This window comes from Dermacentor variabilis, chromosome 1 (genome assembly GCF_050947875.1).
Source record: "Dermacentor variabilis isolate Ectoservices chromosome 1, ASM5094787v1, whole genome shotgun sequence".
Classification (NCBI taxonomy): domain Eukaryota; kingdom Metazoa; phylum Arthropoda; class Arachnida; order Ixodida; family Ixodidae; genus Dermacentor; species Dermacentor variabilis.
The window spans coordinates 115042704-115058263 of NC_134568.1; positions in this window are offsets into that span (position 1 = coordinate 115042704).

Consider the following 15560-nt stretch of genomic DNA (forward strand, 5'->3'; position numbering starts at 1 on the left):
TGTATCTGTATCATATTTGATATGCCATGTGGTAAGGGGTTAAGATTGGTATGTGGAATGCCATGAAAAGCAGCATCTAGGCACCTACGTTTGCGGGTATTGTGAATTTTTGTTAGTTGCGGAGACCTTTTCTCGGAGTACTTACCTTACCGTGCCAGAAGCAGCGTGGTCATCTGTACAACCGATAACTATCAGCGTCATTAAATATTTCCGCTCCTTTTCCTGCAACCGTTAGAGACGCCTGCGTAGTTTCTTTTCTTCATGAAAGCAAATGTGTCCTAGTATATTCCATTCCGCCGTACAGGTGCCGTCTTGGCAAGAGTTCTTGGCCGCGTTCAAGCGTACAAATTTTCAAGGGCTTACTTGAGGTATTCTTGGCGTTCGATTTGTTGTAATGCTGTGTTCGCGTCCGGTCGTTGCAGAGAGAGCGCGACTTATCCGTTTCGAGAGACCCGTTGAAGTACGTTCGCATGGGATGGTATACCACAACGACTGGCTGTAGTCATCACGAATATTTTGTCCCTCGGCATGGGCTAGCAAAGGCATCAGATCGGCATGGCACCACAAGGTTGGTGAACTCTTTGTGGTGCCTTTGTACTTGAACCAGGCGATCTTATAAGGGAACATTGTAAGAATGCATGAATTAGGCTAAGGTCAGTCTGAATCAGCACTGAAAGCACGAACACGATATGAAGATTCGTCTGACGGAAGTCCAGCAAGTCCAGCAAGTGCTTGCATATCCAACAACATGAACGCTATTACAAACGGAAAAGATCGTCGCTGTTGTGGGCTGACGAAAATATTTATTTTCCTTCCTTCGTGCTCACCACTTGAGACACCGGCGCTGACATCGATTTCGTGCGGAAAGTTGCGTCACCTGACATCAGTACACTGCGGAAGAGCAAATATAGCTGGAATCGGCAGTGTATAAAACTGTTTATGCCTTCGTGTCATTGTTCAGAGGACTGACCCCTGTTCTCTAATGCGAAGGATATCGGAGTCTTTCATAGAGCTGCTTACACTGATGGTCTCAGCGCAGTGCACGAGCCAAGGTTGCTCTCGTCTTGAAATGAGCGATAAGTGGCCAGGGGCATTGTGCCAGCACTAACCTGGCAGAAAATGTTAGTCGGCCTCCTCGACTCATTTTCTTACAATTCACACCATTTTTAGTAGCGATTCTCGCATTTTGCAAGATCACGCACATCCAAAACTCGGGATAACCCGGAATATGTGGTGCTTGCTGTTGCGGAGAAAATATATTGTTCTTTTTCTTTCTTCTCAGCAGATGATCGGATCACAGGCCTATTCGCTTTCTCATATAACAAGTCTATACGAGGCACCGCATGGGGTACTATCGTACATATAGAAACGTACACGCTATACCACTGAAACATGATTACTTCAAACGTTCCTTTAAGAAAATGTAGTTGAAGGAAAAAAGAAAAAAAAAAAAACAAACGTGGGATAGGTCATACCTTGCACGAAGGACATCACAGTGTCGTGCCTTTAGCGTGCGCATCCTACAAGCAAGTGTGTGACATACCTCAGACGCTTCGCGCGCTGCTGTCATTTCTTTGACACTGTAGTGCTGTAAATGGTCGTAACGTACTTGACGCTTGGAAACTCATGACGGTGTTTTGGGGTCACAGGCTGGCAAACAACGTGTTCCAGTGTTCGCCAATGCACGGCAACTTGGAATTTTTCCTCTGTGCGACCGTATCACATGTGGTTGGGTATTTAGCTGACACAAAATTCGAAGGATGCCGAACCTATGTCTCCCCGTACTGCCCGTTTGTAATTTTCAAATGAGAACGTAAAGCTATAGCCTTCGAGCAGACGCAGTTAATTAATATTTAGTCCTGATTGCACTTGAACCGTAAGTCAGGGAACCCATGACTTTTCCGCACGCCCCGCCATGCGGTCGAGCGGAGTCACCGCGTGGAACCACGGTTAGCGTTGATTTCTCGTCGCGGCACCTGTTAATATCCAATGCGCACACGTGTACACCACCGAGTGGGATACCCAAGAGTGCTGACTAGCCTAATAAGGCCGTCTGACTAATATCCTGCCAATTCCACCTTTCTGGAGCAACACATAGGGGGAGGTTGAAATGTAGCGCTCTCACTAGCAACCAGACGCAGCGCACGGCCTCCAGTGCCCTCTCAGAACGTTCCCGCGGGCTCACAACCATGGCAAATGGGTCTGTTACGCCTTCTTTCCATTTGTTGATATCGGGTGAAGAACGCATTTCGATGACACGCCTTCCACCTGAATGCCATCACATTTCGCTCTGATGGCATGGCCCGATGGCATCGTTCCTCCTCGCATGCCGGTTGCTATAACTTGCGGTCCTGTCCGCATGGCGGCGTGCACGTTTTAGCGATAATGAAGAAGGTAAGGTAGCACGTTATAAAGGTGCGAGTAAGAAAGCAGACGGGCAGTGGAACAGAACCTTAGTAATTTAAGGTAGTTAGGCAGGAAGCTTCGTTGATACATTAGTTGGGCCTCTGAGCCGTGCCCCATCCAACATGACAGAAGAAAGGAGCGCCGATTTTTTTTCTTTTTAAAACGCAATAATTATTAGCTGGCTGCCCCAAATACATCGCAATATAGGCGAGTCGGCGGCCTTGTCTTTCTTCCTCAGTGGTGCGCACGTGAATGTAGGGCATGCACATCGTCTAAAGGTATTCTTCCTGGATGTAGCGAACTCGCAATACCAGACGTATTTTCTCTTTGAACGCAAGTATTTCGTTATACTTGAGCGGCAATAATAGATTATAGACTGTTCATGTCGAGTGAACACTATGTAATTGTCGTACTGCTCGCTGGCCGCAACCATTTTATTAGCCCTCAGTGCCTCAGACACATTATACGGACGGAGTTCGACGTCTTTTTGAACAAACGAAGGTATTGCTGCGCTACGTGAACGCAGCGCTGTAGCGACTCCTTGTTTCAGTGGGCCGTTTGCTCCGCAATCTTTAGATTTCTGTATAACACGAATGAGGGAGCCTGAAGATCGCTCGTCGTCAGAAAGAAGCAGTCTTAAACGCCCATTTACTATCGCGTGATACACGTGATCATAAGCTTATAATTATTTACTGCGGCTTATAGCGTTCAGCTTTAGCTGTGCCCGCTCTTTAGCTCACTTTGGGGAATATAATTCTGATTCCGCGACAGTTATAGCTCCATTTTGTGTTGGAAATTGTAAAACACGACAGCATTTACCAAGCGTTATATACAAGAACGATGGGTGCAAGGCTAAAGACTAGGTTGTTCTGGGCACTACCTTGAGGAATGTCACGGCATGTGTAGTGTTGAGAGGTAGAACTGTGTTGAGAGTGCACAAAGAAAGACCTCGTATTAAGCGGGGATACAGCGATACGCTTGACTACCAAAGCCAACCGATTTATGATTATCAAAGCAACCATGAGGTAAACTGGAATACATGTCAGTGGTCATACGTCTTGTTATGATGTTTAATTCGTAGCTAAATTAAAAAATTGGTTTCTAGCTCGTTTATATCACACTGCGTATCAAAATGAAGTGGGAGCTGTGGAAAAACACCAGTTTTATTTCAAAACACAGTCATAATAGCTAGCGCAGAGTGCAGAAACATCCACAGGGGTGTCGAAGCGCACCATTTGGCCAGGGCTAAGTGATTTTGATAACCCAAAGATTACATTCTTTATGAGGTAAACGACTTCGCTTGTTCAAAGCGTTCGATAAAGCTAAAGCGGGTGTCCATACGAAAACGGCGTATGTGTTATCGGCGCAAGATAACTTCACTATACCCCACACTTCGCTACCTTTAGAAGCAGGACTTGTAGCCCTCTTAGCTAGGCTAATTGACCATTAATTACAATGTTGTAAGTTTGTACCATATTAATTTGTTAATTTCGTCCGTATAGTTCTCTTTCATGCTTATCTCCTGTATTTTACTTGCTTGTTTGCTTTAAACATCGGGTCTCATTATTTTTTTGTTACTTACCACTGACGGGTTAATTGCCCTTGCTGAAGAATTAATGCAAAATATTAGCTCTTTCAGGCCTAAGAAGCAGATAACACTCGGAAGGTGGTTGCTTCGGATATTTTTACCATCTTGATGATGAAGCCAGTGCTTAAGCTTCTGGCTTTGCGACGCTGGGTGCCTAACGCCGACGGCGCATTGCTGTTGAGAACATGTTGACACGAACGTTGAGGTAGCCAGTCTTGTAGCCTAAGGTTCATGCTGTACGTCTGCAACTATTTCACTGATGAAGCTGTAGAATAAAAACAGCACACAGCAAGTGAGCAGGCCATTGTGCACGAAGATGTATGAAAAATTTGAGAAGCAAAGTTTGGCCCAAGACACATACAGTCGCGATCTTTTTGAGGGCGAACACGGGAGCGCGTGGCTTTCCGTACTGCAAGCGCAGTTTAGCGGCGGCACCGAGAAGCAGTGCGCATGCGCAGGGCATCTGGCCTGTGAGAATTCTACCTTCGCGCGCATTGCGTTGCGGAAGCACGCACGTGTCGTCTGCTACACGCGCACCGCGACAAGGGAGCCGTACGCTTCAAGAGCGGTAACAATGTTCAACTTGAAATTACATTCCACATGATGTATGAATAAACTTAAAACTGTTTTATGTTTTGCCAACGTTCCCAAGATCATTTTTGGTCGGTAGCTAAGCGTTTGTGACGCATGCGTATCATACTTGTAGGCGTAACAGTTACCACCCCTGTGTTCGAGGAAGGTATATATATTCGCTAACATTACCGCATCGATCAGAGCAGCTGCTTAACCTGATTATGGCCCGTGTTCCTGAAGACGAGATGTGGAAAATAGTAACTTTCGCTGAAGGGATATCCTCAGTGCTCCATCAGCGCATTGGTGCAGAAGCCGCTTAAGACTGTCAATAGGATCATCCAAGCATTCAGGAAGGAAGTCCGCATTTGTGACGCCCCACATAGGCGGCGGGAAAGGGCAACGACAGATGAAGAAGACGCGCATTATGGTAGCTGCAGTAGAGGAGAATCCCTTTCAGTTCGCGAGGGAAGTGCGGGAGCTGCTCGATGTGGACGCTTCCGTTGTTACCATACGGCGAAGCCTCAGGAGCGCTGGATTATGAAGTTATGTGGCTGCGCAAAAGCCCGTTCTCGCCGCTTCGAACAAGGTGTCGCGACTGCAATTTGTCGAAGCTCAGGCCTTGTGCACTTCCGATGACTGGGGCCGAGTAATCTTCTCGGACGAGTCGACTGTTTCAACAGGTCAAAACCAATGCGTGCGACTATGGCGCGCAAGGTGGACACGGTAAGTAAATTTTCTGAACGGACCTTATTTGTGTGAAGAACTGAATTTAATACAACTTCCATGCAGTTACGAGCCAGCCAATCTGCAGGGAGTCGTGGCGAGCAGACGCACCTGCGTGAACCTGCAGGGGCGCTGTGTCAAGACATGGTCTCGGGCCTCTACACTGCATCGAGGGCACTCTTACTTTGCAGCGCTACTGCAGCGAAATCTTGGACAACGTGCTCCTTCCTTACGCGCACGCCCCTTTCCCAGATGCTGATTTTGTGTTCCAGTATGACTTTGCGCAGGTGCACACTGCGAGAATTGTGAAAGGGTACCTAGAAGCTCGTAGGGTTTATTTGGTCTCCTGGTCGGCCAAAGGCGCTGACATGAACATCTGCGAAAATGTATGGAAAATCCCGGCCACGGCGGCCGCATTTCGATGGGGGCGAAATGCGAAAACACCCGTGTACTTAGATTTAGGTGCACGTTAAAGAAACCCAGGTGGTCAAAATTTCCGGAGTACCCCACTACGGCGTGCCTCATAATCAGAAAGTGGTTTTGGCACGTAAAACCCCATATATTATTATTAAGCTGGAGCTCACGCACTTTGGTCAGAAGGAAATGAGAAAACAACTAATGTACCGAAATGCCAGGCTGAAAGGCCTACTCGAGCGAGCTCTGATAGGCACATTTATTTGCTTTCCCTGTACACATCAGGACGGGGCAGCGATGCAGCATCCATATAAGCCAGAACACTAATCGCGGAAGGAGGTTGCGTGCAGCGTAGTGGCTGGTTGTAGAGGGCACATGACAAGGAAGACGAATATTGTCACGTAGTAGCGGTGGTGCGCAAGTAGGTAAAAATTATGTGTCGCAGAGCAATGAACTGATGCAGTTTATTGGGCGAGCTTGTGCCTGCAAAGACAGCAAAAAAGAAACTCGGCGCTGGCGGAAGCAGCCAGCTTGAACGTCAGGCGTCGAATCGAGACCGTGCGCTCGCTTGTTCGTTACTTATAACTTGCCCCAAGGACCTCGGAGCATGCACGTCGAGCCCATCGGACGAGCCCGTCTTCTGAAAGTTTCAGGACCTACCAATAGTCTGATATCGGTGGCACATCGTTGCGCTACAACAAAAAACGCGAATAACAAAGGTGCGCCGCACGTAGACGGTAAAAAAAGAAACTAGGAGAACACGTGACAATATGGTGCCTGCGTGAGCGGACGATGTATTTTACTGATATCGGCCAGTCTAAATTCAAGTTCCGTTAGAGCTATAGAGCACAGCCAGTACAGCCACAGTGCAATGCTGCAATGTCTTATAGGCATCATCCTCAGATTAAATTTTTGTTTCTGCAATAGATTGCGTTGTCCTTTCGAACTGCTACGATTAGCGTTTAACATCGTTATACCCGGCATCCATTTTCTACAATTAATGCTTCACCGGCGAGTGTGCAGCTATAAAAGGCCCTTCACACTGCATCGTCGCTATCTCAGGAACAGGGAGCTGGCGACTAAATCAGCGTAACCAAAGCTAACGGGCGAGACAGGCGCCCGCCTGAACTGGACAGGACCCTATATAGACCGTGACATGCAAACAAAAGGAGCTCACCGGAGGCGACAACGGCCGCCGCCCTTCGTGAAAGCAACTACCGTGAATACCACTCTAGCGGAACCTGACCCTGACAAGCGGGCCGTCACGAAAGGCCCACCAACTGATAAAAAGGGCCAACGTTGAGGACCTCTGTGGTAACGACTTCAACATCAAGTTCACAGCTTGCCACGTCGTTGCCTCGTATGTGGTGGCGTTCGCGCAAAATTGGAGGCGGAGCACAGTATAGAGCGATGCGACGTCATTGGCGGAATTTTGCGAACGGTTCAACGATTGGGGTTTGCCGACAAGAGAGAGCATAAAATTTATTTTCAAATCAATAAGATTTGAGTCCGACGTCCTTTTAGTGGGTCTGGGCACCCGCCGCGGACGCGGTTCCGAGACCTTGTCTCGAAGCGGCTTCCTCCGCTCGTTGGACGACCCAGAGTTGTGCTGTCAGGTTCAAGCTGAGCAGTGCGGTCTTCTAGCGCGACCGGAGGCTGGCGGTGGAAGAGACGGAGGGGTCGGCACTGCCCGACTTGTTCGTTAAGTCCCGACACTCCCATAACATGTTATTTAGTGTGGCAACCTCGCCATACGATGTGCATCTGTTTGTAGCGTACATGTCTGGATATATGGCGTGCATGAGTCTGGGGTTTCGGTAAGAATCTGTTTGTAATTGTCTGAAGTGTACTGCTTGCATCCTGTCTAACCTAGCGTGAGGGAATGGGTATACGCGTCTTTGTAACTGGTAGCGTGTCGTGATGTCGCGGAACCTGGTCAAACGATCCTCCCACGCCCAGACGTTTGCAGTACCCCGCGGGGGCTCTTCCTCCGATGATGCTCGGTGAGTGAGGCCTCGAGCAACGCGGTGAGCCGCTTCGTTGGGGGTGCTCAGTCCAGTGTGTGCCGGGATCCATAGCAAGTGCCTTCGGGTATCGAAGTCGGCCTCTCCCTGGTGTATGGGATGCCGCTGGAGTATCTGACACGCCTCTTGCGAGATGCGCCCATTTGCAAAATTGCGAATTGCCGTTTGCGAATCGCAGATCACGTATGTTGCTTTGGTTTGTGTGAGGGCCAGTGCTGTGGCCGCTTCCTCTGCCGCTTCGGCATGTGCCGTGTTCACGGTGACGCTGGTGAGGTGGTATCCTCGGTGGCTAGTAACTGCCGCCACGAAACTCTTCCTGTCTCGATAACAGGCTGCGTCGGTGAAGACCACCTCCTTGTTGTTGGAGTAACTTTGGTTCATGTGTTGCGCTCTGGCTTTACGTCTCCCCGTGTGGTGTTGGGGGTGCATGTTGCGAGGCAATGGGGGTACGTATAATTGCTCGCGTATGGTTCTTGGAATTTCTGCTTTGATGCCGAGCTGCGTGCGGAACGTGATGCCGAGCTTTTCGAGCACGTGTCTGCCCGGGCGGGTCTTGGATAGGCGCTCGAGTTGGGACACTTGTTGCTCTTCCACGAGTTCCTCGAGCGTATTGTGTAGACTTAGTTCTAAGAGCTTGGTGGTGCTGACTCCGGGCGCAAGTCCCAACGCACATTTGTACGCTTTGCGTATGAGGGCGTTGAGCTTAATTCTTTACGCTACCATCCAGTTGTGAAACGCTACCGTGTACTTTATTTGAGAAATGACGAGTTCATCGAGCGTATTGTGTAGCCCTAGTTCAAAGAGCTTGGTGGTGCTGACTCCGGGCGCAAGTCCCAACGCACATTTGTACGCCTTGCGTATGAGGGCGTTGAGCTTATTTCTTTCCGCTACCGTGCAGTTGTGAAACGCTGCCATGTACTTTATTTGAGAAATGACGAAGGCTTGTATGAGTTTTATGACGCTACCTTCGCGCATGCCCGCGTGTTTGTTGGTGATGCGTCGAATGAGCTGCATCGTGCTGATGGCCTTGGCCGTTATCTTGCAAAGTGCTTCGCCATTGCAGCCATTGTGTTCGATCACCATTCCTAATACCTGGATCTTATCTACCATTGGGATGGGTAGGCCATTCGATGCCATTAATTGGATGTGTTCCTTTTCCGGGTGGTTGTAGCCTTCAGGTGGGCGCCCCTTTCTCCCCGGTCTATATAGCAGCAGTTCTGATTTTTCGGCCGAGCAGGCAAGTCCCGTGCCCATGAGGTAGTTTTCCACGCATTGGATGGCCGGCTGTAAACGTTGCTCGATCGCTCCGTCACTGCTCGTTGTCGTCCAGATCGTAATATTATCCGCGCATAGCGTGTGATGCAGTCCTTCAATTTGAAGCAATCGGTCGGGTAACCCCAGCAGGACGAGATTGAAGAGCATCGGCGAGATCACCGAGCCCTGCGGGGTGCCCGAGCTCCCGATGTTGATTTGATCTGACTCTAGTTGCCCCACTCGCATGCGAGTGGTTCTTCCCGTGAGGAAGTCTCGGACGAAGGCTTGCGAAGCGCGCCGCCGGGGATAAGGCTGCAATCATCGCGGCCGTCGCACCACCTTGCGACGCCCCAGGCACTCCCGGTGCAAGCCAGCTGGACTCTCCGACCCTGTCCCTCTGGCAAGTCCTGCCCCTCCAGCCAGTGCGGCCTGCTCCTCCCCGTGAGTCTGCCTCCGTGGAGCTCCACGTCAGCTCGGATGAGGTGGACATGGACTTGTCCAGCGCACGGAAGCGCTACCGTCACAGCGACGATTGGGGCGAGGTGCCAGAGCAGCGGATTGGTCCTAGTGCTCTTCCGGAGTGCAAGAAAAAGTCCGCGATGATCCCTTCTTGCCCCACACCTGTGGACCAAGCACCAGCACCTACCACAGCAACGACCAGTGCCACAGGGACTGAACCTGCCATGTCTGATGGAGTCTGCATCTCTAGAGCTGCTGTGATTGGCCGAACATCGAGTGCACCTGAAGCCAGTGCTTCTGAGACCCCCACAGGGGCACGTGTAATCTCGGAGGCTCTCACCAAGCCCGCAGTACAGGCAGTTCCCGGAAAAACTCCTGCGGCGAAGGTGGCATGCGGCAAGCCACAACTAGGCGCTGCTGCCTTCCTGAAGGACGCCGCCCCCACCCCCTTCAAAATGCCTCGCTTCAAAGAAGAATAAAGGCAAGGGGCAGCATCGTGCTCCAACAGGTACTGCACAGCCCTCGGCTCGTCCAGTGTGCATTTCTTCGACCCATGCAGCAGCACCTCAGCAGCGGGCACCCCCTGTCAACGCCACTCCCAGAGCCATGCCCATGGTACCTGCGCCATCTGGGAGCAGTGAAGCTACCATCGATGGATTCATGGTGGTCTGCTTTAAGAACGCCCGCCGGCGTGCAAGGGCTCTTGAGCAGCCCCCGGGCATCCCCCCCGTTCCTGGAGTTGTTGGTACGGCCCTGTTCCGGCCAGCTTCTCCTGGTGGCGCTTTTCAGCGAAGGACACGCCTGGCGCTCGTCTCAGCACTCTCCACTCGGCCTGGTGTTGCTGCGGCGCGGGTCAACACCAGGCGGAACATCGTGGCTGCGGATGCATCATCGCAAGCTTGCCTAGAGCCGCTCCTTTCAATCACCGAGCTGCGAGGCATTCCAGTCACTGCCCGTGTACCTGCCACTCGCGGGCAGTGCACTGGAATCCTCCATGGCGTGGATGGCGAGTTCATAGACGAGGAGCTGCTCAGGGCAATCGGGTCCCTGTTCTGTGTGAATCCCGCTCGGACAACATGGTGACGCCTCGCTTCACCGGCGCGGCTCCCGTTGAGCACGTAACCCTCCAAAACCGTATTTCCGTGTGGGGCCTGCAAGACCACGTACCCTGCAGTGCCGGCAGTGCGGACGATACGAGCACGTGGCCGCCACCTGCAACAGGCCCCCAGCTGCCTGCACTGCAACAGGTCCCACAAGGAGGGGCAGAGCTGTCCTAACACGGCTCACAGCGTGAACTGGAGTGACAACCACCCTGCGAACACTCCTGCTTGCCCGAAGTGGAAGGAGGAACGCAGGATGGCAACCATCATGGCATCAGCCCCAGTTCCCCTGTCCCACCGTGTAGTCCGGGCTTCCGTACGGGAGGAGACCCAGAAGGCAAGGACTACCCCACCAGCACGTGCCTTCTCGTATGCACAAGCTGTGACCGGACAACGGCACGAGTACCAAGCCACGACTCCCCCTGCTGACCAGCTCCCATACCAGCTCCAAGGAATCGTCGCCGGCTTCCTGTTGCTGCCACTCCCCCGGGCCCGCCACCGAGCCAACCACCTCCTGATCTACGAGACGGGATCATCACGAGCCCGCAGCTCACCCTGAAAGCCATCGGAGAGATTCTGCTGGTTGTTAGCCCACTGCGAGTCCTCTGCCTACAAGCAGGTGGCATGCCTCATAGCCACCACAATGGCTAGATCCCCCGAGAGCAACAGCCGTCACCGCCCTAGACAGACAGAGAGAAAAACTTTATTCCTAGCAAGTGAGTTTGGACTCCTCTGGGTCCCTGGACCACCGCACGGTCCCACACTACGTCGAGACGGTCATACTCATTTTGTTCATGACGTCGGCAGCCCGAGCCACTGCAGCAAGCTGTAATGTCGGGTCCGTAGACGAGAGCAGGACCTCCCAGCCCTCCCAGCTTCAGATGGCAGGCTGTCCCTGCGGGGGAGGATCAGCAGGGCAGTCAGAAAGGATGTGGACGAGTGTGGCGTGAGGGTCGCCGCATAGGGAGCATGTAGGGGACGTGCCACAGTAGTGGGATAATAGCTGAGGGGATGGGAGAGAGCGGGTCTGGAGGCGTCTCCAGAGGATCTGTTGGGACTGGGTCAGGGAGGGGTGGGGAGGAGGGTAAGTCTGACGATCAAAATTGGGTTTATATGTGAGACCTGCAAATCTGTGCGCCCGCTCCCTCGAGAAGCCCGGATCGAGGCTGTCCTGAGCCTGGCAAATCAAACCTCGGGCCAATTTATCGGCAGCCTTGTTTCTGGGGTTCCCAGAGTGAGCCGGCACCCACCGGAGCTGTACCCTGCGTGGTAAATTCTGGGTGGGGATATTTAACAAGTTCCAGGCAGTGGTGTGAAGCCTGCCTCTGGCAAAGTTGGACAGAGCAATCTTGGAATCGCTAAAGATGTAATCAGCATCCGAAAGTGCAAGGGCTAAGGCGATGGTGGTCTCCTCTGCCTCCTCAGGTGTAGAGTCCGAGGGAAGATGGTGAGTTAAGGGTCGGGGTAGGGTTGGGCTGTAAGCAACTGCGGCAGCTTCATGCGTTGTACATGCGGCGTCTACCCAAATGGCTTTCTCGGCTTGTCCATAATACTTGTGGAGGGCATTTGCGCGAGCTACGCGGCGAGAGATGTGATACTGGGGATGGACGTTTCGAGGAAGGGGTTTCACTACAAGGTAGTTATGGATGTGTCGAGGAATGACTATAAGAGTTGACTGATTGGCGGGTATGTTGATACGAAGGGAGGCGAGGATATGGCGGCCAGTGGCGCTCGCGGCAAGTCTTAACTACTGCGTCTGAAGGTGCGCCTCAACTAGTTCAGGAAGCGTGTTATGCATGCCTAGCGCAAGAAGTTTGGCTGTGGTAGTGCTGCGGGGTAGGTTTAGGGCTGCCTTAGTTGCAAGGCGGATCATGGTGTTCACGCGCTTGTTTTCCGTGCCCTTCAGCTTGAGATATGGAGTGGCGTACAGAATGCGGCGAAGCGTAAAAGCATGTACAACTTTCATGTTGTTTGCTTCGTCTAAACCCTTGCGCAGAGAAGATACGCGGCGCAGAAGCTGCATCACTGATTGCGCGGCGGCCTTGAGTGTTTTAAGGGTATGGTGATTGCGTTCAGAATCCTGCAGGTAGAGGCCAAGGATGCGCAGGATGGGAGTGAGGGGGATAGGGGATCTTTGTAAAGTGACTTGGATGGGCGAGTTAGCGGCAGATTTTGGTCTAATTAAGAGGAGCGCGGACTTAGTGGCGGAACACTCGAGTCCGATAGATGATACGTGAGCGGAGATGGTGTCGGCTGCTACTTGTAGAGTTCCCTCAATTTCCCCGTCAGAGCCATGAGTGGTCGATGGGGTAATATCATCAGTGTAGAGGGTATGTTTTTGTTGTAGGATAAGATTGAGCTTCTGGGCTAAGGGGATTAGAGCAATGCTAAATAGAAGGGGTGAGAGGACCGCACCTTGAGGGCCTCCAAACTCGCCGAGTGTATAAGGGGGTGTGCTGAGCTGATCAATGTGCAAGGAGGCAGTGCGGCTAGAGAGGAAGGCGCGAACGTTGTTGTAGGTTTTGGGGCCTACCTTGAGTGCCTGCAGTTCCCGTAAGATGGCAGCGTGTCGAATTCTGTCAAATGCCTTAGTAAGGTGAACTACCAGGATAGCATTAGTGAGATGGGGGATAGTATCATCAAGCACATCGTGCGCAATCTGAAGTAGGGCATCCTGCGCAGATAGATGCGCACGAAAACTCACTATACTGTGGGGGAAAAGGTGATTCTCTTCCATGTATGTTGTTAGTCGGGCAAGGATTATTTGCTCAAAGGCCTTGCCGAGAAAGGATGTAACAGAAAGGGGGTGGATGTTCTCGAGGGTGATGGCTTGTGGGGTTTTGGGATAAGTATGATTTTTACATGCTTCCACAAGGCAGGAAGGGCACTTGCTTCCCAGCACTCGTTAAAATAGGTGACTAGGTGAGATATGGAGGCATCATCAAGATTTCGGATGGCAGTATTCATACTTTGATCTTCCCCGGGTGCGGTATTGCGCAATTTGAATAGAGCTGCGCGAAATTTTGATTCTGTAATAGGGGCGTCAAGCTGTGGTTGGGGTGAGCCCGTGTACTCGGGATGTTAGCAAGGAAGACCTGGGGTGGTATAGGTGCATTTCACCTGCACGAGGAAGGCGTCGGTGTCCTGTCGATGGTTATGAGTGAGGCGGCGAATGCTAAGACACGTCTGAGTTTTAGATTGCGTGGGATCTAGCATGTGGCATAACAGGTGCCAAGCGCGGGTTGTGGAGAGATTGCCTTGGAGGCTGTCCCAAACCTGAGCCCAGTTAGCTTTGCAAAGAGTGGCACTATGATGTTCTATTTAGGATTGAAGCTGGGTGAGTTTTAGTTTTAGTTTCCTGTTGTGCTTTAGAGTTTTCCACCGTCCTGTTATGTTGTCTTGAGCTTAAAGAAGGTGGGCGAGCTTAGTGTCGATAACCGGGATGTTTGGGGTAGTATCGAGCGTTTGGGTATGTTGGCGGATCTCTTTCTGTAACTGAGCAGTCCAGGTGTCTAGGTCGAAGGGGGCCTGTGCTGGATGCGCTTACCTAAATTTACGGAGCTGGTCCCAATTAGTGTGCCTAGCGGTAAATTTGCGCTGAGGTCGGCGATAGTTTACTGCTATGCGAATTAGGTGGTGGTGGCTGCCTAGTGTGGCTTGCGTTCTTTCCCACTGTATGTGGGCCAAGTTTCTACCAAGCGTGAGGTCGGGCTAGTATTGGCAGTAACACTGTTGCCAATCCACGTAGGTAGGCTAAAATCATTAAAGATGGTCAGCGGGAGCACTAGCATTTCATTGTATAAAACTGTGCCTCTGTGGTTGGTGCGCCGACAGCCCCAGTCCCCGTGAGCGCTATTAAAGTCGCCGGTAACTAGTAGGGGAATTGATCCGGCCATTTGGGTTTCAAATTTGAGGAGTGGAGGAAGTAGGTGCATAGGCTGTCGGGGGGGGGGGGAATATAGCAGTGAAGAATGAACAGGGGAGATTGTGCAGGGCTGGAGCGTAAAATTTTGGTGAAGGTGTGAGCGATAGAGGAGGTAATGTCGTCAGTAATGCAAGGCGTTACAGACGTATGTAACCACCTGAGGAAGATCAGTGGAGTCAGAGGGAACAACATCGTATCCTGGCAGTTGCCTGCAAACATTGGCGTCCTGGATAGCGATAATGTCTGGTGGGGACAAAGAATTGGCGATAATCTGCTGCAGAGGGTCGCGCTTTCGCCGAAAGCCCCTGCAATTCCATTGAATCATTTGTAAAGAATTATGGCCCCTCGGAGGAGCCATGTTCAAGGGTGGCGGGTCGAAGGAGTGCGGAAGGTGGGACTGCGGGAGGAGAGGCCGTTGAGAGTCCAGGAATAAGGTGAGCTAAAAGCTCCTCTACCTTGGTCATGATGTTAGGTATGTCCCTATTCATTATACTGGTAATGGTAGCTTCAATCATAATCTGGCACTCTGCAGTGACCTGCGCAGTGATGCGCTCTGTAAACTTGGCTTCTAGCCTTTGGGTGAGGTCCTGAAATTTGGCTTCCAGGTCTACAGCTTGGTCTGGGCTCTCATCAGGCCTGCTCTTTTTCTGAGGAGGTTGGTCAGAGGGGGAAACGAAGAAGATGGGGGTGGTGGAGTGGGGGGGGGGTAAAGCAGAGGTGGAGGTAGAGAAGGCTGCCTTGAGCTGCCTTACCTTATCCCACAGAGCCTTCACTTCCGAGTCCGGGGAGGTCATGATGTTCGTCTCGGCAGCCTTGGAAGCCCGTGTAGAGGTAGATGGGAGGATCGTGCTAAGCGGGGGACGTTGGTAGGACACTTTGTTTTCTGTGGCGGAGGGCTGCGTCGTTTGGTGGTGGCATTCATTGCCTTGAACGAGCTGGTGACAGTGAGGTGCTGCCCTCCCCCCTCCCCCCCAGAGAATGCAGGTCGGGATGCAGGAGAGAACATCTTGCGGCTCATGCTTGTCCCCGCACCGCGGGCAGAGACCACTCTTGGGGTGGAGGCACGCTTCGTATCTGTGGCCCGGTCGACGACA